Source organism: Cataglyphis hispanica, chromosome 6, assembly GCF_021464435.1.
Source record: "Cataglyphis hispanica isolate Lineage 1 chromosome 6, ULB_Chis1_1.0, whole genome shotgun sequence".
Taxonomy (NCBI): domain Eukaryota; kingdom Metazoa; phylum Arthropoda; class Insecta; order Hymenoptera; family Formicidae; genus Cataglyphis; species Cataglyphis hispanica.
In genome coordinates, this window is record NC_065959.1 from 9,191,654 (window position 1) to 9,213,199 (window position 21,546).

At 37.7% G+C, this 21,546-nt stretch overlaps 1 protein-coding gene across 2 annotated transcripts in view; it reads right to left on the reverse strand.

Annotated features, from left to right (window-relative positions):
* The window catches only part of LOC126850694 (RCC1 domain-containing protein 1), a 293,787-nt gene that overhangs the window by 162,000 nt on the left and 110,241 nt on the right, over positions 1–21,546 (reverse strand). Inside the window, exon 8 of one of the 2 annotated variants that reach the window (XR_007687567.1) lies at positions 2,535–2,546. The exons of the other annotated variant lie outside the window; for it this stretch is intronic. The gene's annotated coding sequence lies outside the window, so the exon portion shown is untranslated. Of the gene's footprint in view, positions 1–2,534; positions 2,547–21,546 lie in introns of those variants that run through there. 2 annotated transcript variants of the gene reach the window in all.

Consider the following 21,546-nt stretch of genomic DNA (forward strand, 5'->3'; position numbering starts at 1 on the left):
TACAGAGGAAGAAGGATCGGAAGGGGAAAGAGACAGAATCGGTGGTCGGGCGCGCACGTAAAATGTGCAATTGGACCAACGACGCCGACGACGTTGACATAGACGTCGATGACGGGCATGATACACGAATCCGACGCGGCTTGGTTTCGTGGCCGCTAAGGATGCGCGTCTGTACGCGCGCGCACACATACACACACACACATACCCCTTCACTTGCACACACGTGTAATTTATAGAACGATGATGCATCGGGACATTTGTGTGCGTGTCGTGTCGCTTCATTGTCGTTGTGTCGTTGTCGGCGTCGTTCACGACGTCCGGATGATGGTGATGGTAACCGGTCGCGATTGTGTGACGGAGAGTATAGAGGAGGATCATGATGTTGGTGGTGTATGATGGCGATTGGTAGTAGTGCACCTAGTTGCGTCGCAAATAGTAGTAGTAATCAGTAGTAGTAGTGCTAGTGATAGTAGTGGTGCCGGCGGCGGCGATGACGATAGTGGTGGTGATGGTAGTGGTGGTGGTGGTGGTGGTAGTGGCGGCAATGCTAGTGGTGGTGGTGGCAATGGTGGTGGAAGTGGTGGCGGTGATGGTGGTGGTGGTGGATATCGTAGATGATGGTGGGGTGATCGGATGGCGGCGCTCCTAGCGCGCAAGCCGTGCCGTCCGACGCGGATGCAGTTACGGGAGCGCAGCGCGACCCAACGCAACTCGACTTAACGTCGCATATCCGGAGCCGGATCAAACGTCGAGGCCTGGGCAAGGTGAAGTGCGTGTGCGTGTGCCGTCGTCTCGTCTCCCTCTCGCCTGAGGTATTTAACGCGCGAGAATCGGGAGCAGGGGGGAGAGTGACGCAAGGGGTGGACAGAGAGTGCAGGGAGTGAAAGAGAAGGACGCGGTGTGTGTACAGGGACGGAAAGGAAGGAGGGAAAGTAAGTTGAAAAGAAATCGGAAGGATAATCTCGATCCGTCTTGGGATCGACAAAAGAGAAAGACAGTGAAGATCGAGAGGAGAAGTGATCGTGAAGGGTTTTGAGGAGCCGCCAAGTGGAGAAGAAAAAAGTTCCATCCCGCCGAAAGAGACGCGATCCGTTGTCGCCGCCGCCGCCGCCGCCGCCGTTGTTGTTATTGTTGTTGTTGTTGTGAACGCGCGCGCCGGTTAGGATCATCGATCGTCATAAGGTAGTCCTTGATCGCGCGAGTACCATTGTCGGCCACTTTGTCAACGTTACGGACTGTCACGGTAAGGAGGAAGAGGAACACAAAAGATCGAGTGCAATCGGCGTGCGAGAGAAACTTGCTGCTATTGTCGTCATTGTTAATCGTAGTGATATTCGCGATTATCTCGTCGCGAGGAATACGAGGCGGAGAAACAGCACTAGTGTCTACGCGAGAATCGCGTAGACACATTGCAGCGAAACGGTACCGGAGCAACAGGCTCCTTCCAGAGAGAGAGAGAGAGAGAGAGAGAGAGAGAGAGAGAGAGAGAGAGAGAGAGAGAGAGAGAGTGAGGGAGAGGGACGAGGGTAGGGGGCGAACGAGGGTGGATCGGTGCATCCGTCGATCGTCACAGCGCCCGCGCACCCGCGTGTTTATCAGTCAGTCTCGCTTTGACGTGGCTCTTGTTTCGCGATCGTCATCCGTGCTGCGTTTTCGCGAGTGTATATAAAAAAAAAAAGAGGAGATCAGCGCGCGGGAAGAGGGACGTGCGATTGATCGTCGCGGGACAGAGGAATGATGTCGTCGGGAAAGCGCGCTGATCGCAAAGACCGGCAGCCCGGAATGTGTCGGCGAATCGCCACGAGAAACTCCGAAGCATACGAGTGAGGAAAGAAGCGCGACGATCCTTCCTACCGCGAGAGTGAGTAATCATTTTATTCGTGAAATCGGAAAAGGAGAGAAAGAGAGAGAGAGAGAGAAAGGGGGGGGGGAGGGGGAACCGTAAGAACGAAATCCGATGATTCTTTTTAAGCGCGTCGGCAATTAATTAATGATACACGGAGCAAAGTGCCGAGTTAGAGTGCCGAGGAAGAGTGAGAAGGAGTGTCCTCCAACAAACGCGCGCGCGCGTTCGCGAGCGCCCGTCGCACTCGCGCGTGTGCGTTAAAGGAGAATGTGCACGTGTCATCGTGTGTGCCTTTAGGTGCGCGGGGAGAAAGGGCGTGAGGGACGGGGAGAGGAGAGAGAGAGAGAGGAGAGAGTTACGAGGGGGGCCGATCGACGGGGTCCGCGCGAGAGGCGCACTACTAGCGTCGGTTCTCTTAGACACCAAAATGGCCGAAAAGATTTTGCGCTCGTGCTCGCGCGAGCGTTGCGAGTGCATCGAGGCGAGTGCGGATGACGATCGTCGTCGTTGTCGTCAATAGGATGACAGGAGGGAGGATTCGCCGGTGTCGGTGTCGCAATTGCTGCGAAACGTTACCGTCGTCATTTCTGTTATCGCTGTTTTGTCTACGATCGTCCACCTTTCGACGGCTTCTTCTTCAGTCTCTCTCCCTCTCTCTTTCTCTCTGTTTCTCTCTCTCTCTCTCTCTCTCGCTCTCTCTCTCTAGCGGCGAATTGACCTCGTTTTGACGACAGGCGAGCTATTTCGCACACCGTGTCTCTCTTTCGGTATCGCTTCTCTCATCGCCGATGCGGGGGCGATGCATTTCTGGGAAATTAGCTGATTGAAACGATTATGTTACCGAATAAGTTCTTCGGTCCAAGATAATTACGAGGTTCGTTATTTCTGAGATTTTCTAATATTTTCGTTCTAACTTTATCAGCGCAAACTAAATAGTTTTTATTGAATGTTTAATTGAAATTTAAATTGTTGATGGAATTTTTTTTTATCTCCTCATTCACCATCATCTGTGATTCACTCTATTTTCTTCAGTTGTCCGAATGAGAAAACGAAGCTTCAATCTGAGCAGTTGAAAAATGAAGTATGAGGGTGGATAAAATTAAGAATTGCGACTAACTGGAAAAAATTAACACATTTAAAAAATGACTCGAAGATTTTAAAAAATCACAACAAAAATAAAGCTGAAACAGGTTTGAGCTAAAAGGTACAAACAGACTATCTAATGATCGAAAGAGAGAAAGAGAGAGAGAGAAAAAACAATGTTTTATAATTAATATTAGCGATGGATACATATACATATAGATACATATAATGTAGAAATGCTCTTAGAGCTTCTTTTAATATATTCACAGTTTTCAAATACTAATTGCAATAAACGTGCTCTTTCACCCATTGCTATAATAATCGCAATAAGACGTTGTGTGACGCAATGATTTGACATGTGAGTGTCGTGGAAGTGAACCGCGATAATAATCACGAGCGCCATAATATTTCTTCTTTTCGTCGAAATTATTCGCCGTTACATCTTTTTTTCACGCATTACGCGCCATAATTCCTCGCCATGATTACATATAAATATGCGTGACAGCTAAAGTTTCTGTTCGATACGCGATGTTCGCGATAATATCGAATCATAATTTCGCCTCGATAGAAAAGCACCGTTGTAATTATTAATCCGCGAGTTGTTTCACGCGAGTGAATTTGATCCAGATCGATTCCAACCGCGCCATTGTGTCGGATAACGTTTACCAAGGTTCTTTTGTGCTGGCGAGTGTTGAAAAACACATGTTGTTCTGGTGACGGGGAGCGTGTTTTCCCCTTAAAATCAATGCGAATCTGTAATAATTCGCGCTTTGAGGAATGGAAACATCAAACATCTCTGATTTTATTCGTCCAGTCCGCTCCAGACTGGGCATATGATTACTCAAAGTGTAAGCGCAATCGAAGAAAATTGTGAATAAATTGTTGGTAAAGTTTGGACAGAATTTTTGCTCAATATAATTTTATAGAATTTTTTAAAATATATTTTACTCTAATATACTTTATATATATTACTTAATTAGTGCTGTACTAAATATTATTTAAACAATACTTATTATATGTATGAATAATTCTCTGTGTATTTATTTAAAATTTTTCTCATGACCAATGTCATGTAATTCAATTTTTTTCAACAAATATCGTTAACAAAAAATTGCTAATAGTTAGTATCATTAATATTTGAATAATATTGTACAATACATTGTGTGTACATTAAATCGCGCATCTTTCATAATGCGTACGTAGAATTTTCAAAGTTTGAAAATGCTCGCATCGAAGACAGGATAAAATCGATAGACGGTCGATCGATCCGCGATCGAATAAAAATTATGCGGTTGAAACAGAGTTACAACGTAGGATGCAGTTATATGCAACGCGCGCCGCGCGCGGCCGTCTGTCAGTTTTATCGAGCGAAGCCGGTCGCGTCACGTGTTCCGCACGGAAACCTGTCGCTCCGGACAAGTCGAGGAGAGACCGGAACCTCGTTGTGTCTCCGACGTTACCGACGTTACACCGACGATATGGAACGTCCGAAAGCTGAAAAACGCTGAGATTCGAACGGCGCGACGGGGAGTACAGTCGACGTCGCAAATCGAAATTCTTTTGTCCCGCGTCGGATTTCGGCTCTGACGGCGCCATGTCATTTCATTCGGAAATTCTGTCAATAAATTTCGATTACGTCGGACACGTGTTCCTTTGATATTTCCTGACATATTCCGACGCACACAATAGTCGATAATCCGCGAAATTCCAGGAACCCGTTATGTATATACACGTTGAGAGATCTTCTCTTGATGCACGTGTTAAATCTCAAAACACGATTTTTTAATTCTTGTCTAATATATTTCCATTCGCGTTTCATCTTCGATTTCTCCCTCACGTCTCCTTTGGATATCTACATCAGCAATTTATTCTTACGATTCGTTTCGAAGGATTATACAGAGTGTTTCAGAAATATTTCAACAAACTTTGGGGGTAAATTCTTTATATAAAAATAAGAAAAAAATGTCCTATAAACATATGGAGAAATTACAATTTGGTACCATGACCTAACCTAAATCCGTTAGATTTTTATTTGTGGGGATATTTAAAAGTCCTACTTTATGTAACTGAAATTGCAAATGAAGAGATGCTTCATCAACGCATCATAGATGCCTGCGAATCTATTCGCAACTGTCATGGGATCTTTGAAAGGGTGTGACAGTCCATGATTCGACGTGACCATGCTTGGCATTGAAGCAGGTGGAGGACATTTTGAATATTTGTTGTGAGTAGATAAACAATTGAATTGAAGATGTATTACATTGGTCATGTGTCATTGTAGATATATTCTATCAGTTTTCGTCATTGAAATCTTTCGATTATAATTCATAAACCAGGTATTTCCGGACATATGTTTACGTGACATTTTTTCTTGTTTTTACGTGGAGACTCACTACTGGAGCTTGTTGAAGTATTTCTGAAACATTCTGTATATTCATACGCCATCGAATTTATGTTCGGTTAAATATGATTATGTTTGTATTTTTACTCATGTTTGGATTCTTACTCACGGTTTAAATAACGACAAAAAATTTGAAATTGGAACGGTTTCCAAGCGTCTCGGACATTGTCCAAGGCGCGTAGAAGCCGGAAGAGCGGGAGCTCAGCCAGCTTACAACGGCGGCAGGTATTCCACAGAATGCAATTTTCTTGCTATAACAGAGGCGCGATCTATCGAGTAAACAGATTCCTGGATGTTTACGTTCTACGAACCAATTACACTATGCCCAGTCGAGCGACGCCTTAGCGCTTGGTTCGCGGGGTAATTAGAACGTGCATGTCGCAAAAAGAACGCACAGGCTGTGTGCGAGGCTAATTCGATGGAAATGCGTGTAAACTGGCGTAAACCAGCCTCGTCTGACGCTTCTTTTTGCTTTCTCGAACGAGAGCCTAACATTTTACGCGAGAATCTCGCGGCCATCTCGCACCTCGCCTCGATCCTCGATCGCAGCTTCGATTTATTGTATTAAGTTGCATGATACAAGCTAAGTTAAGTTGAAAATAATCTCGACAATCGTCTATACCAGATTATTCGCCAACTCTATTTGTTCGTAGATGAATATATAGGCATCTATTTGTTATTTGTGTTTTTTTGAACAAGAGTCCAAGTTCGAGTAATGTAATTATGTCATTTAACAATGACAGGTGTAAAAACAGATAGAGAAGATATAAACGCGTAAGAGAAGGAAACTTTATTCATATTAATAATCTGCTGCAGACCGTGTAGAAAAAAGGCTTATATGATTTAGTCTATAATTTGTAGACAAAAAGATGCAAATAATGGTGCCGCGCATTCGTGACGTCACGCATTAATGATATCGGATTTTAAAAACAATGTGGCGCAGAATTGGCGGATCGCGAGCCGATTCTCGAATCGGCTCCTTCTCCAAGTCAAGTCCAGTTTGGTCGGGGATTTTAAGACTCGTATTTCGTCATTGATCTCTTTGTCACCCTCCTCGGGAAGTTGGACTCATCGACATGACTCACGACATGGCAACACGCGCGCGACCGCTCGTGGCCTCGTGAATTTTCTCGGTTGTTGGCGATAAATAACGTATCGTTACCTCTCGGAAGTGCCGGTCGGACGTTTAACGGCGCGTTAAGCACGGACGTTTATTGACGTAATAATTTAGCGAAATTAATTTATGCGCGCGGCGAAAGATCGGTCGTATCGCGGCTTAGATTGCGACAACACGCGCGAATCGGATCCGTGCGATATCGGCAAACAGCCGCGACGGACATCGCCATTTTCGTTACGCGGTCGCGCGTGCTTCCAGCCGGCGGAATTATCGCGCGAATGCGGTTCTCCCCGTCCTCTCTTTCTCTCTCTCTCTCTCACACACTCTCTCTTTCTCTCTCTTCTTGTACAGGCTGTGCTAGAATTCTAGCTGTATCTCTAATCTGCGAATTTGTAATTAAGAATGTTTTGGCTGTACAATAGCACAAAACTGTCAAAATTAAAAAAAGAAAACATATTTTTTACGTTTATACTTTTTGAAAAATCAAATAAATGTGGATTACAAAAAGAATTAAAGTACCACAAAATAAAATGGTTTCTCACATCTTTGTAAAAGAAAATGATTGTAATTAAAATTTTTCCTAATTTATAAAAAAAATTTTTAATTGTAACTCTTGATATCCACTGCAAGAAAAAAAGGGGGGAAAAAAAAATAAGTAATTTGCAGAAAGAGAGAGATAATATTTTTCTGTAATTTTTAGCAAATAATTTTTAAACGTAAGTGGATTCAAATCAAATTTTGTATAAAGATTTTTATTAGAATTTTCTTAATACATATGTGAAATTTTTTTGTCAAATTTGTCAATAAGTATTACAATTTTCCATAAAAAACAATATTAACTTTAAACTTAAAAATCTTTTAATTTTAACAGAATTTTGCACATATACTCAGAAGAAATAATAGAGTCTACGAAATTTTTATGCTTTTATCAATATTTTGACATATGACATATAAATCTTGAAAAATTTAATGCGACATCATTTGTCGCGCGCGCGACTTTTACGTTCGTCAATTACTGTCTTATAATTCAAATTCTTTAATTTGTCACATTCCGTGGAACTTAATTCGGGCATTCTCAGTGTTAAGGAATTTCGCAATTACACTTAAATTTTCAAGATTCATCAAGAAGAAGCCACAAATTTATACGAACCCGTTAGCCTCTTTTTTTCTTGCTTTATATGTAGCGAGAATTCTTTGAGAGAATTGGAAAGCGATTATCTTACAGTTTAATTACATCGAGAGAATGTCGTGAGAGTGGCTTTTGTTCTCAGGAAAGTCATTTCGCGCGTCGTTAGAAAATTTTCGAAGAATATCGCGATAGGCGTCACCCGCGCCTCCAACGATATTTTATAACGCGCCGATAGCGATCGCGACGGTATTAAAACGTAATCAGCCCGACCTCGCGCAATTCTTGCGCGATTATCTCGGCGCGCGATCGGGAAAGAGCGCGATTATCTTCGACGTTTTCAAATCGCTACGGCTCCGCTCGGTTACTACATCTATTCTCGCGGTCGCCGCGGCCTGAAATTGATCGCGTCTCTCTTTCCTTCTCTCTCCCCCTTTCTCTCTCTCTCTCTCTCTCTCTCCCTCGCCGCGAAATGTCAAGGCGAAGACTCGAGCGCGCGCGAGCAAAGCTCGGACTCGCTCGCCTTCGGGCGATTTCTCGCGAAATCGTGCGCGATTTTAACGCTACCTCGTTGTCACGTAAATTCGAACTGTGTGACGTGAAAAAATTCACATCGTACTATTTCGCCAACCGTGTTATCGCAATTGTTCTTTGTTCCTTTCCGTTCTCGACTTTGGACTCGCTTTCGGAATAATCTTCCGCATGACGTGACGTTCGAAAGACGGATAAATTTTCGAAGAACTCGGAAGTATTTAATTGATAATGCCGTGCATGTAAAATATGTTACTTTTTTTTTTTTCTTTCAAGAAATGCATATCGATCCGGCTGCGTACAAATCTGTGATAGCGATGATTTTCGTGTGCAGGGGATTTATGTATCCCTGGACGTTCAATATATAAACGATTTCCCCGCGAGATAAATCAACTCCATGTGATAACTGTTAAGTCAAGTTTTTGTAGAGGTAGAAAAATGTAATAGCACAGGCTGCTGCTACAGACTGAACAGATTCGATTGGCTGGTATACATTTCTTGATTTTACCATCACTACCATCATATATACAGTGAGCGTCAATATCATGAATGCCTCTTAGATGAATGCAAGCTTTTCGATGTCAAAAACTACGAGTAGCGCATCAAGCTCGAACGTCCGTCGCATTTTTAATTCGTGTATTTGTTTATCTAATCTCAAATTTTTATTATAAAAGTCCGACATTGTCGATGAATTTAATTGCAGAGTACGCGAAAATAATAGGTACGGTGGTACCTCCCTTCATTTTTTTCCCCCCCTTTTTTTTTTCGATGCGGTGACACTTTGGGATACGGGACGAGAATACAATCTATAAAGTTTGGGCACATTTGGTTTTATCGACAGGCATTTTCAAGCGGGCGAAACCCGGTTCAAATGCAAACTATCGGCAATTTCTGCTTCCGCTAGTCTCCGAGAATTTTGCGCGCGCGCCGAAAGGCATTTTTAAAACGTCACTTTCCATGCTCCTCGTTTTTCCACTATGGAAAATGATGCGCGCTTCCCACCGCGTATATTTTTGTACCCAACACCGATGATCGCGAAAGAGCGCAATTACGCTCGAAGATGAATGTAAATAATGACGGTCGCGTGCGAAAATCGCCGACGGTACAAAGGATCGAAAATGACAGAACGCGGTGCGCGACGATGACACGGCGAAACGTACCCGGTGATTATTATATACCTGTCGTGCAGCGGCAGGCGGACGGATTTATACGGGATGATTGTTTCGAAAGGGATTGACGTAGATGAAGCGAAAATTGAGCAAGATATACGAATGCAGCGATTAAGTGTATCTATTTCAACGATAATTTTCGAACCTTCATTTATGCACGCGGGAAGCGCGATTATTCATATGATCCGTTGTCATCTTCGACGCTGCCATATTCGTATGATAATGAGCGATGCGAAATTCTCGTCGTGCGTTACTACCACCGGTCAATGCAGAATGCTGCACGTCGTGCGCAGCATCCTTAAATCTCTAGACGAGCAAGAGCCTGCGTCGTAATTGAATACCTTGCCCTGACCGCGTTGAAATTCTATAAATAGTGGGCGACCGAAACTTTATCTTGAAAATTATTGCTAATCTCGTACTAAATGGTAAGGGCGAGATGTTGTATTTAATTCGAAAAGGGAAAGCAAATGAAATACCTTAAAAGAAGCAAAACAAATATTATATTTAAAAAAAGCACGCAAGAGATTCATGAAACGATCACGCATTATTCTTAGAAATTACAACATTGTTTTGACATTTATATGTCTTAAGTTTGCAATATTGTGTTGACAAAGGTGTCCAAGAGTCAATAGGTTTGCACCTTGGTGACGTTTGCTATGTGCTCCTGGAATTTAAAAATTTGCAGAATCGTCGGAACTAATTTTGAGTCCGTAGTTTTGCGGCAAATATCGTTCGCCGTGGCTTGCTGTTTTAGAAAGCTGAAATTTGCTGTATTCAGTAGGTTAAAGTAGAAAATTCGGTGTGACCTCGATTTAGAACTCCGTATAGAGAGGCTCGCACACTTGATTATTTAGACATTTACGAAGAGAACAAAAAAGCACTCCTTTTATTTTTCATACGTGTCAGTCAAATTTAGAATTTGAAAGAATTGCGTAGAAGATCGTAGCCTCTTCATATTTTTGCAAGTTAAACATGTTGAAAATTGACCGATTGTTCTCCGCGCACGCGAATATTAAGGATGTATGTGTCATATGTCAAAACATTGACGAAAGCATGAATATTACATTGTTCTACTATTTCTTTTGAGTATCTGTACAAAACCTGAGCACAATTTATTAATGGTTTAGAAATTATTTAAGTTTAAAGTTAATTGTTGATTCTCATGGAAAATCGTGTATTGTAATACTTGTTGGCAACAAGGAAAAAACATTGTCAATGAAATAAGAATTTTCACATGTATTAAGAAAATTCTAATAAATATGCATGTAAAACTTGACTTAAATCTACTTGTTTAAATATTATTTACTAAAAATTGTAGAAAAATATGATTTCTCTCTCTCTCTCTCTCTCTCTCTCTTTTTCTGCAATTTACTTAATTTTTTCTTACAGTTAATTTTAGGAGATATTTATGATCAAATGTTTTTATGATAAATTAAAAAAAATTTTAATTACAACTATTTTCTTTTACGAAGATGTTATAAACCATGTTATTTTGTGATACTTTCTCAGACAGCACAAGACATCCTCAGGATCATCCTGAATAAGTAGATACCAGAACAGTACCTTTTTAAGATATTATAAATAATATTTTATGAAAACTTAATATACCTACATGACTATTTTTAGTTATATAGGCTATTTAACATAATTTAGAAATCTTAAGTATTATAATAAGTATTAAGGTCTTATAAATATCTGTAGGATATCTATCCTGTCTATTATAATGAATGTCCTTTGGATTTCCAGAGGACATTTACATGTGTTATCTGGCAATTGATAACATTAATTTTGTTTAATATTAATAATTGAATTTAATGCGCACGTTTTCATATATATCCAAAATTATTTATTAAATATTTCATGAGAAATGAAGTTTAGAAATTGGGTAGATAAATGTCCAAAAAAATTAAGAATATTCATATTAGCAATAAATAACAGGACGCAATTTTCAGAATTTGTTCCCTGAAGCATACGAAAAATATCCCTAACATATTCCTTAGGATATTTCCCGCAGGATCTCCCTGGATTCTCCAGAGGCTAGTATTCGACTATCATTCACTCTTCCTCAGGACATCCTTATGTTTTCTGGAATTAATTCTTTTTACAATTCGGATTTATTCATTTGATTTTTCAAATAATATAAACATAAAAAATGTTTTTTTCTTTTTTTTCTAATTTTTTGCTACTCTTGCACAGCCAAAACATTTAAACGTATTGCGAAAAAGGGCAGTAAATTAAATAATAACCGCAATAGGCTCAAAGTACAAACAATTGACAATAAATTAATTTAAATCAGCGTTCGCAAAAGAGATCTCTTGAAACGGTAAACGTATGAGGAAGCGCGTGAATTGAATTGAATTTTTCGCGAGCAACGGCGCGAAAAAGCCAACGGAATTTTTCCAGGCGTGTGGCCGTAACGAACTTTATGAGCGATACGTTTTGTCGATTTTGAACAAGTGGTGGAAAAGCCCCGGTGTCGGTAATCGGGCCGGAAAGCCGGCTCGTTTCCGCGAAACAAAAAAAGAAAAAGAAAAAGAAAAAAAAAAGATGGCCGCGAGTGCGCGGGAACGTAATGGACTTTGATACAGTTTATGACGCGGGCGTATGCGGGCGCGGAATTATCGCGGTGCTGGTTAAAGAAAAAGAAAAAAGGGAAAAAAAAAATCATCGAAAATGAAATTATGGAGAATGGTGAATTATCGCGTATAAGGGGAACGAGAAAGTAAATTCGTCGCGCTGTTTTATCGGCGAATCCGCCGTTATTAAGCGTTACTCAAAACATTTTTAAATAGCGTGCTATGTGACCGTGGAATTATACTTTTCAAGTCATCTACTTTTTGCCACTTTTGTCTCTTTCAACCGCTAGCTCGCTAGTTTTTTAACGACTAGTTTCAAGAAAATGCAGATTATTTACGTCAATTTTCCTTCGCCATTACATAACCTTTTTTTGCTGGAAAAAATCAAGTTTCCAGATTTTTGTCTCTCTAGTTTTTCTCGTAGCGGAATATTTTGTGCAAATAATTGCGCAACGAGTGTGATGCTAAACAGCTGTGTGCATAATTATTTAAGCTGTCGAATGCTCTAGCCTTTTAAGATACGATAAATATATCATCGTCACGTGCAAAATTAATGTATCGAAAGCGTGAGTTTCGTGACATTCTCGCGCGCTTGGCGGGAAAAGGAAGAAAATCCGAGTGGTGAACTGCGGGAATAATTATCGCCGTTAACAGGCGGCGCAGGAACGGCCGTTAAATACCGTAATACGAAATAATAACAGACTTTTAAAACGTCGTTAAGTCCCGGCGTCGATAGAGTAACGGCATTAGGCGAGCGACGCGCTGCTCCCGTTGTCGCGCATTAATTCGCGGCGAGTGTCGCGCCCGTACAATCTATATCGCTGTGTTTTGAAATAATAATAATCGAGTCCGTTATCGGCGTGGGTAATGGAGCTTTTTCGTATTAATGTGCTGCGACAACAAAACCCCCGTGCCGGCCGAACCGGTGAGAGGATGAGGGGGCGCCCTTTTCGGATTATTTGCGCGCCGCGAAATTTTATGGAATAATACGCGTCGCGGCCGCGAAAATGCACGTGAAAAATTAACACGGTCAATTTGCCCGCGGGCAAATGTCCGATGGCGGCGGCGAATTCTGTTACGCTTCGTCACGTAAATTCGGCCGCGATACTATAGTCAATATTTAATTCCAACAATGGAATGCCGAGATGTATCGTGAAAACATTGGCTGAACAAACGAAAACCGCTGTTAATGCCGCGATTGTATCGGCGGGATTATGTATATCGTAACGAGCCAGAGGCTGCACTCAAGAACAAGGTGTCTACTCTCTGGAAAAACCTGGAGTTTTTAGGGATTTTGTTTTTATCTTAAAAAATCAGGGAATTTTTGTGGAATTTTATTTGAATTCAAGAGGGAGTTTTTTAACAAATTCGCTCTGATCATTTTGTTCTTATATTGCAAGCATCGGCAATCTGATTAGTCAATGATTGCGAATTATATGTTTCAAATACATTGTAAAGATATATCTTTCTCTCTTTGATTATATGTTCGTTGTCATAGCAAAAAATACTGGATATACAATACTGAGTACACATTTTTTATTGTAATTCTTACAATTAATGATAGAAAATGAAAATATTATGCAAATGAAAAATGCTTACAAGTCATCAATTCTTTTCAGTACTTTTTAAATTTAATATCCAAAATTTAAGTGGTTTATTTTTCCTTTGCAGGAGTAAAAAGTATTAGAAAAAACTCATAGAAAAAACTTATTTAAAAAAGTTTCGTCTAAAAATTTTTCAATTTTACTTGGAGTTTTGAATAAATTACCGGAAAATTAGGGAATTTTTTTCAAGTTTTGGATGGACATCCTGAAGAAACTGGATTAACTAGGCGTCAAAAGTAATAAATTTAATACACTTCGAGACTTATGAATTTGAATATTTTTAAGTATTTATATCATTTTATGAATTTGACATTGCGAGCACCCAAATAATGTTTGAGTCTTTTAAAATATAAAATTAATAATTAATTTATGAGTTAGAGTAAATATTTACCTTGTAGAATGTAATTTAATTTCAAAATCGTAATATTATCCCTCTCCGAGCTAACTTTTTTATAATGAATGTACCAGGAAAATTTTACAGTGACTGTAAAATACAAAAATTCATGAAACTAAAGATTTTAATTTCTACAGAGAAAATCTTTACTTCAACTCACACAAAAATTAATTATTAATTTTATATTTCAAAAGGCTAAGAAAGTGTGCCTCGCGCAACACTTAAATTTATAAACTTTTGACGTAGCTTTGATCCGTCCAGTTCCTTAACTCCTAAACAGGCAATATCTTGCGACAGAATGTAGCGCACACGTTAGATAAACGTATGCCGATGTGCTATATATTTTTCGTACAAACAGCTTGCGACAAAACGGCACACGGTCGCCTGGTGGAAAAGAGAAAAACCCGTGGAAGTACGTCTGTTACCGTTTAAGCTCAAACCTTTAGTTTCTAAGCCCGACGAGCAACAGGTTGCGCCATTGTGGCAACTTGAAAACTCCGCTTACGTGGATACTTTCAAAATCCTTCTCTCTTTTCGCGCGCGCTTTTCTCTCTCTCTCTCTCTCTTTTTCTCTATTTTTCTCTCTCTGTACAATTATTCTTTATTGTTTCGCCGCCGCTGCACTTGAGACGCCAATCGAAGAATTTCTGTTGCGCAAAAGCTTCTAAATCGACACGCTCGTCATCGTGACTTTTGCATCCATTTTGGAATGTAATCGAAACGTCTTTAATGATTGTCACGCGCGCGAGAGGAATTTCATCCAGAGAGAGAGAGAGCGCGTGTTCTTGATCGCGCTCGTAAAAAATGTTGCAAAAAATGATAGATTCTTGCAATTGTATGTATAAATTTATTAAATTTTAATTCCGTCATAAAAATAGCGAATAGTCATCATGCCATCATAGGATGATTTGCTGCAGCATTTACATCTTGCATTTCTAAATTATTTTTTCTTCTTGTATTACGTGCGAAACACGTTTTATCTCATTGTGTCAATTTTTTGTATTAACAGACTATACATTCTTGTATTTATTTATTAGGATTTGTTTATTACTCTTATTATTTTTTCAAAACTTCTTATTTTTATTTTCTTATAAAAACAAAAATTTGTACAAAAATTGATACTCCGATTGCAAAGTATATGAATGTACAAAGAGAGAAAGAGAGAGAAAGAGAGAGGGGGGAGAGGGAATGTGTAACAATAGAAAACCTTCAATGATTGTCACGTGCGTACGAGATGAGTAACAATAGAAAAACCAAAATGGAGCTTTTCTTCTAGTACATTCTGTCCAATATATGTGTATATTGTACACATATGTGCAGTATATGTGTATAATAAAAGTCACAAAATGGCGTAAATGTAAATGAATAAAAATGATTCGCGATAAATTATAGAAGTATCCTAAAAGATAATTGATCATAAACATGATACGTAGATACATGAGATAAAGAAACGGTTCAAAAAAATTAATAAAAACAGTTTTTTTTACACATGAAGAGAGGCAGAAATGAAAAATCGCAGCGAGAAGCATCGCATCTTTTGTTCGCGCGTGCGCTCAGTGTTGCGCACATGGATGTAGCTTGACGTTTCTACACATACGTATATACATACAATCGCGATGACATTCGAAACAAAGTGAGGACGATCCGCGAAGAAGGATCGTCGATGGCGGAGAAGGGAGAAGAGCGCTTGGTACACGCGGGTTATAGCAAAATGGCCGTCGAATTTAGACTTACCTAACGCGATCCTCGCGTGCGTTCCCCCGAACGCGCAAGCTGCTTCTTTCTTTTGCTTACTCCACCTGTCGAATATCGTGGAGTGCTTTCCGCCTGTGGGACGTGTACACAGCGGCGTCCTCGAGTCGTTGATCGTCGACATATTAGACGGCCATAAGTTTTTCGAAATTTTGCTAAAGAGCTACGAAAGAGGATGAAATTATATTGTTGCATCGTAGAATAAATATAGCGCGCTTTCGAGAAGATTTCATCTCTTGCATCAATTGTTTGACAACAAATTAATAAAATTGCAAGCGAGAAGATTGCTTTATTGTAACATTTGTGGGAAATTAAACGCTCATACAAGCGTTGCGTAACATATTATATGTCCGGATAAAAAAATATAAAAAATAAAAACTTAAGAGATTAAACCTCGCAACTCTGTCATTCGCGATTTATATCATATATTTTCATTAAAAAGAGATTGTTGCTAATCTTGCGCCAGCCATGTCCAAATTTTGTTTTATCATGGCTAACTGATAAAGCAATCATTTTCATTGTTAATATAATCACACCGTCAAACATGAATTTATATCGCGTGTCATCGTGTTACTTATTATTCTCGCAATATTTGCATTTTGGCGATATCATAATTATTGACGTGAAATATGTATTTTTAATTAAAATTTTAGCAGCAACGAAACCGCCTATATGTCCCACATAAGCTTTATATTTTGCAAGTTATGTTATACGCATTTTACATTGCTTAATCTTTATTTTTTTATTTTGATTTAATTCTGATCGCATTTGTATAGATTATTTTTAAAGTATTGCAAGGCGAGGTTTATGAAAACATTTATGAAAAAAAAAACATAATGTAATTTTTCATGTAATTTTATTATGTTAAAAATATTTATTATGTTAAAATATTCGGTTTATCACTTAAAATAAGCGCAAAGTGTAATGCTTGTTTCAAACAATTTGTAGAAAATCTCGAATCAACGTCCATTAAAATCGTATAATATATTACTGCTTCTTAAATAATTTGACAGATTTTGATCAAATCTGTTCGGTCCTTTTTATCTAAGTTAATCAGAGAGGGAAAAGATATACATAGCAAAATAAATTAATAAAGGTTCTTATGAATATATCATATAAAAGAGACAGCAATTTATACTAACATAATATGTTTTATTACAATTATAGATTACATTGATAGTTTAACTAAGTAATAGATACAATCATAAAAAGCGTACGTTTCAGTTTTTTTTTTTTGGATCATCTTCAGCGCAATTATAAAGTATATGGAATATATTATATTAAAAATGTAAGCAACAATACGCAGAACAAGAGTGAATCATCCATATTGTCAAAAGGTAAATATAGTGATATAATGGAATTTCGAGACAGAAAGAGACTCCGATAAAGTATACTATCTTGAAAAACAATTGGCAGTATAAATACACCGAACTTGAGTCACCCATATGTTGTACAAAATGCAAATGTTACACACGGATGTTTAAGACAGATTCAAAAGATATACTTTTTATTTTTGAAAAAAAAAAAATATATATATATATACACAGGGTGTTCTAGAGCATCTGTACACCCCTTTTCTTTCAAAAACTAAGCATTTTAGAGAAAAACGTTTTGAACAAAAATTGTATGGTTTTGAGGGGAACATAGATGGTGTCATTGGTTTGACCTTGAATGACAACGTTAAGGTCAAGTCAAGGACACCTTTAATTTCTTAAATGGAATCCCCTATTTTTTATTGCATATTCTTATAGCTTATGTCGAGAGCTTTCAAAAACACTATAATAAAGTATTTTTTCATTAAGAATTTTTTGAGTTATTTTGTATTTTAATCTGACATATTTTAGTATAAAATATTTCGAAAATTATTTAGTGTTCGATAATTGTATTGTAATACTTTTATGTACAAAATAATAAGATGAATCAAATGGTGTAAAGAAAAAATAAATAATTGTTATAAAAAATATATTGCAAATAATTGCATACTTTTTTTAAAAAACAATTATTTTCTGTATTCATCATTTTATGTTCCCCTCAAAACCATACAATTTTTGTTCAAAACGTTTTTCTCTAAAATGCTTAGTTTTTGAACGAAAAGGGGTGTACGGGTGGTTTAGGACACCCTGTATATATATATACATATATATATATATATATATTTCAAGATTTTCCTCAATCCGGGAATTGCGCGTTTCATCAAGATTAAGGAACAGTGACAATCTTTCATCTTTTTCTTTCCTTTTGTTCATCGCGCTTCCTGTTTCTACGAAAAGTAACTAATCCGATGTATTTCGGGCACATTTATTGCATCGCTATATCGATCCGTCACTTGCATCAAGCCGATCGATAAATTCCGGGCCGATGAAATATCAGACGTCCATGAAAGCACGATAAGTACTGACGATTATACTTGACATCTTCTATTAGTCATCGTGTAATTTTATTCGCGAAATGTGAGCATCAATTGTGCATATATATATATATATATATATATATATATATATATATATATATATATATATATACATATACCGACGATGTACGTCGTACAATTAGATGATACGAAATAGCAGTTAGGTCGCCGAATATCAGCAAATTGAGAGAGAGAGAAAGAGAGAGAGAGAGACCGATAGATTTAGGCTTACATAATCAGACTTATATTGTGTCCTCGACTGAAAGCCTTTTATTGGAATATTTTCGAGCGCTTGCTACATACTTTTATCGTGTTCTCAAGATAAAAAATCTTTCCACATTACCATCTTAGATTTTTTTAAAAATAAAAACGAACTATCTTCAAATATTTAAAAATACAAATAATAATTAATATTATTTTGTAATTTTGCTTCTTGAGAAGAACGATCGAGGTAGTAATACAAGTTAATCAAATAGTCCTTTAAACACTCGATAGTGTAACGGCGAATATAGGAGGATGTAGAATAGTCCGGTATAGAAAGGTTTTGCAAAATATTGCGATGAGCACAGAAAAGCGTATAAGAAACGCTGTCGATCGAAGCGTGTGTCGATCCTGATTCCGGCGCGAGGATGAGGAGAGAGAAGCGCGGATCATTATATCGGATTGAATAAAAGATTCGCCATGCCGTGGCGGTTATGTTCAGTCGAGCCGACAGAAATCCAAAGAAAGCCGTGTAATAATCGCGCGTCATAAAAAGCAAGCCTTCTCGAGGAAGGATCTCGCATCTAATGACGGAGGGGGGAAAAAAAAGGATAGAAATAGAAGATGGGCGCGCCATTAGATGCGGCAGGACGCGCAATCTCGCATCTTTCTCTCATTTTCGTTCTCTAACCGCATTCATTCCCCCGGCGTGTGATCGTAGGGAAAGGGGGGGGGAAGGGGGGGAGATGCAAAAATCGCGCATTCCGCGTTCGGGTGCGGCAGCAGATCGAATTAGCGAAAGCGATGGATCCTCGCGGGACAGAAAAAGAAAGAGAGAGACAGAGAGAGAGAGAGAGATGATGGACCCATGGATAAAAAGCGCAATCGGCCGAGTCGGCTACACGTGACAGAATCTCGAGCATCACGTTCTCTCTGTGTCCCGAAACGATTGCGCCGAATGATTCATTACTCGTGCGCATACACGTCGCCCTTTCACCGCGAGACCTACGAGCTGACCGAGCTCGGACGCTATCCGCGCGCGGTAATCCAAACCATCGATGGAATTTACATTCGGCCTATCGAGCGAATTACGAAACGAGCGAAACACAATTGCATTGCAGTTATTGCACAGTATCGACATTAAGGACGTTTTGATTATACAATAGCAGCAAAGAGCTATCAAAATTTAGAAGAGAGCATATTTCTTACGTTTATACTGTTTTAAAAAATTAGAATAAATAAATTTGGATTATAAGAAGAATTTAAAGTATCACAAAATAATATGATTTTTCAAAAAATCTTCGTAAAAGAAAATAGTTGTAATTATAAAATCCTAATTTATGACAAAAACTTTTCATCGTAAATATCCTGAAATTAACTGCAAAAAACAAGAGAAACGTAAGTTGCAGAGAGAGAGAGAGAGAGAGAGAGAGAGAGAGAGAGAGAGAGAAATATTTTTCTATAGGTTTTAGTAAATAATTTTTAAGCAAGTAAATGGATCTAAATCAAGTTTTGTATAAATATTTATTAGAGTTTTCTTAATATGTGTAAAAATATTTATTTTGTTTTTTTCCTTGTCAAATTTGTCAATAGCACTCCAATACGCGATTTTCCATAAGAATCAATACTAACTTTAAACATAAATAATTTCCAAGCCGTTAAGAGAATTGTGCTCAAGTGTCTTGAACAGACACTCAGAAAAAATAGAACAGCCTACTATCAGAAATTTTCTTGTTTTTGTCAATGTTTTGACATATGACACATATATCCTTAAATTCGCGTTAGCGTCGATTGCTATTTTTGCGCTAAAAGACGCGATATTTCGATAAAATTATATTTTTTCTGTATACATATATACTTAAATTAAATATTTTTCTATTACGGATCTCATTTTTATATATATATATATATATATATATATATATATATATATATATATATATATATTTATGCACAGATATTCGATTCGATATTTTTAATAAAAATATCAGATATAATATGTAATAATATTATATATTACATCTATACATATAATATAAATTGTATTTTGCAAATGTTTTGATAAGCATAAATGATATAATGTACGGTATTGTTTATTAAAATTTATCTTTCTACGAAATGCCATAATAAATGATGCTTTTTTTTAAATAAAATTTCTAAAATTTATTAATTTAATAGAAATTAATTGATTAATTTATGCACTTTATACAGTCTGCGGATTTATCCAATGTATTTTTAAGCCCTCTTTAAGCGACTCGTTCACAAACGAAGGAGATTTTCCTGCCGGCGATTGAAGAAAAAGGTCGAAGCGGAATCGATCTGTGCTGATATCGTAGATCGTTCTCAGAGCCGTTCTCTAGAACAGCTAATGGACCAAGACTCTATTAATATTGATAATGGCGAAAATCAGGCCAATAAGCGCGCTCGTGGTATACTCGAGTAACTGTAGCGATCGCGCGTTTAGATTGCCTGATACTGTGATGTAGATTTAGTTGGCTTGATCGACTGATGATTTTTCGCGACGATTTCGTGTACCATGATACTTAGATTTGGATTGATAATATATGAAAAGTTTTCTTCATCAATATAGGTATTTGAGCTTTAAATTATAATTGTATATAAAAAGTTTTGTTATTTTTTATGATTTTAAATAATAATAAAAATAAATTTATCAATTCATTTTAATCTTGACTTAAGGGTGTACTGGTGCAAAAACATTTTAATATTGACAATACCCTGAAAATTTAATTGTTTCTATTTAATATTTGACGTGTGCGAAACCTGAAGTCGATTCCCTAATAGGTTTACGAATTGTTTAACTTTTATTGAGTTTAATTTTACATGAGTTCTTATGAAGTAGTAGGATATTCCCACTTATATAAACGAAATTAATTAAATTAAGGAACATTGTCAATATTCTGAAATTTTGTGAATAAATAAAATATTGAGCAAGTTTCCAAAAAAAATTGGTATCGATTCATTAATTTGTTATCGAGTTATTAAAAGTAAAATTCCAAAAATAGGTTGTATATATACTATTTATATATTAAATATTACTAAATGGTGCAATTTTTTTTTTATTTCTTACAGTTGGTTTTAGATAAAAAATTCGCGTTTAAAAGTTTTTTGCTGACAATTACAAAATTTGAAAAATGTGCAAATATTCATTTTAGTACCTAATATCATACTAATTGGCATTATTAAAGTCTTTTATATCTTAATCTCCGTCGAAAAGCAGAAGAATTTCATTAATTTCAAATTGAAATAACTTTTGTCTGGGATTGTATAGCCAGTACATTCTTAAATGCAAGTAGTTGCAAATTGTATTAAAAATTA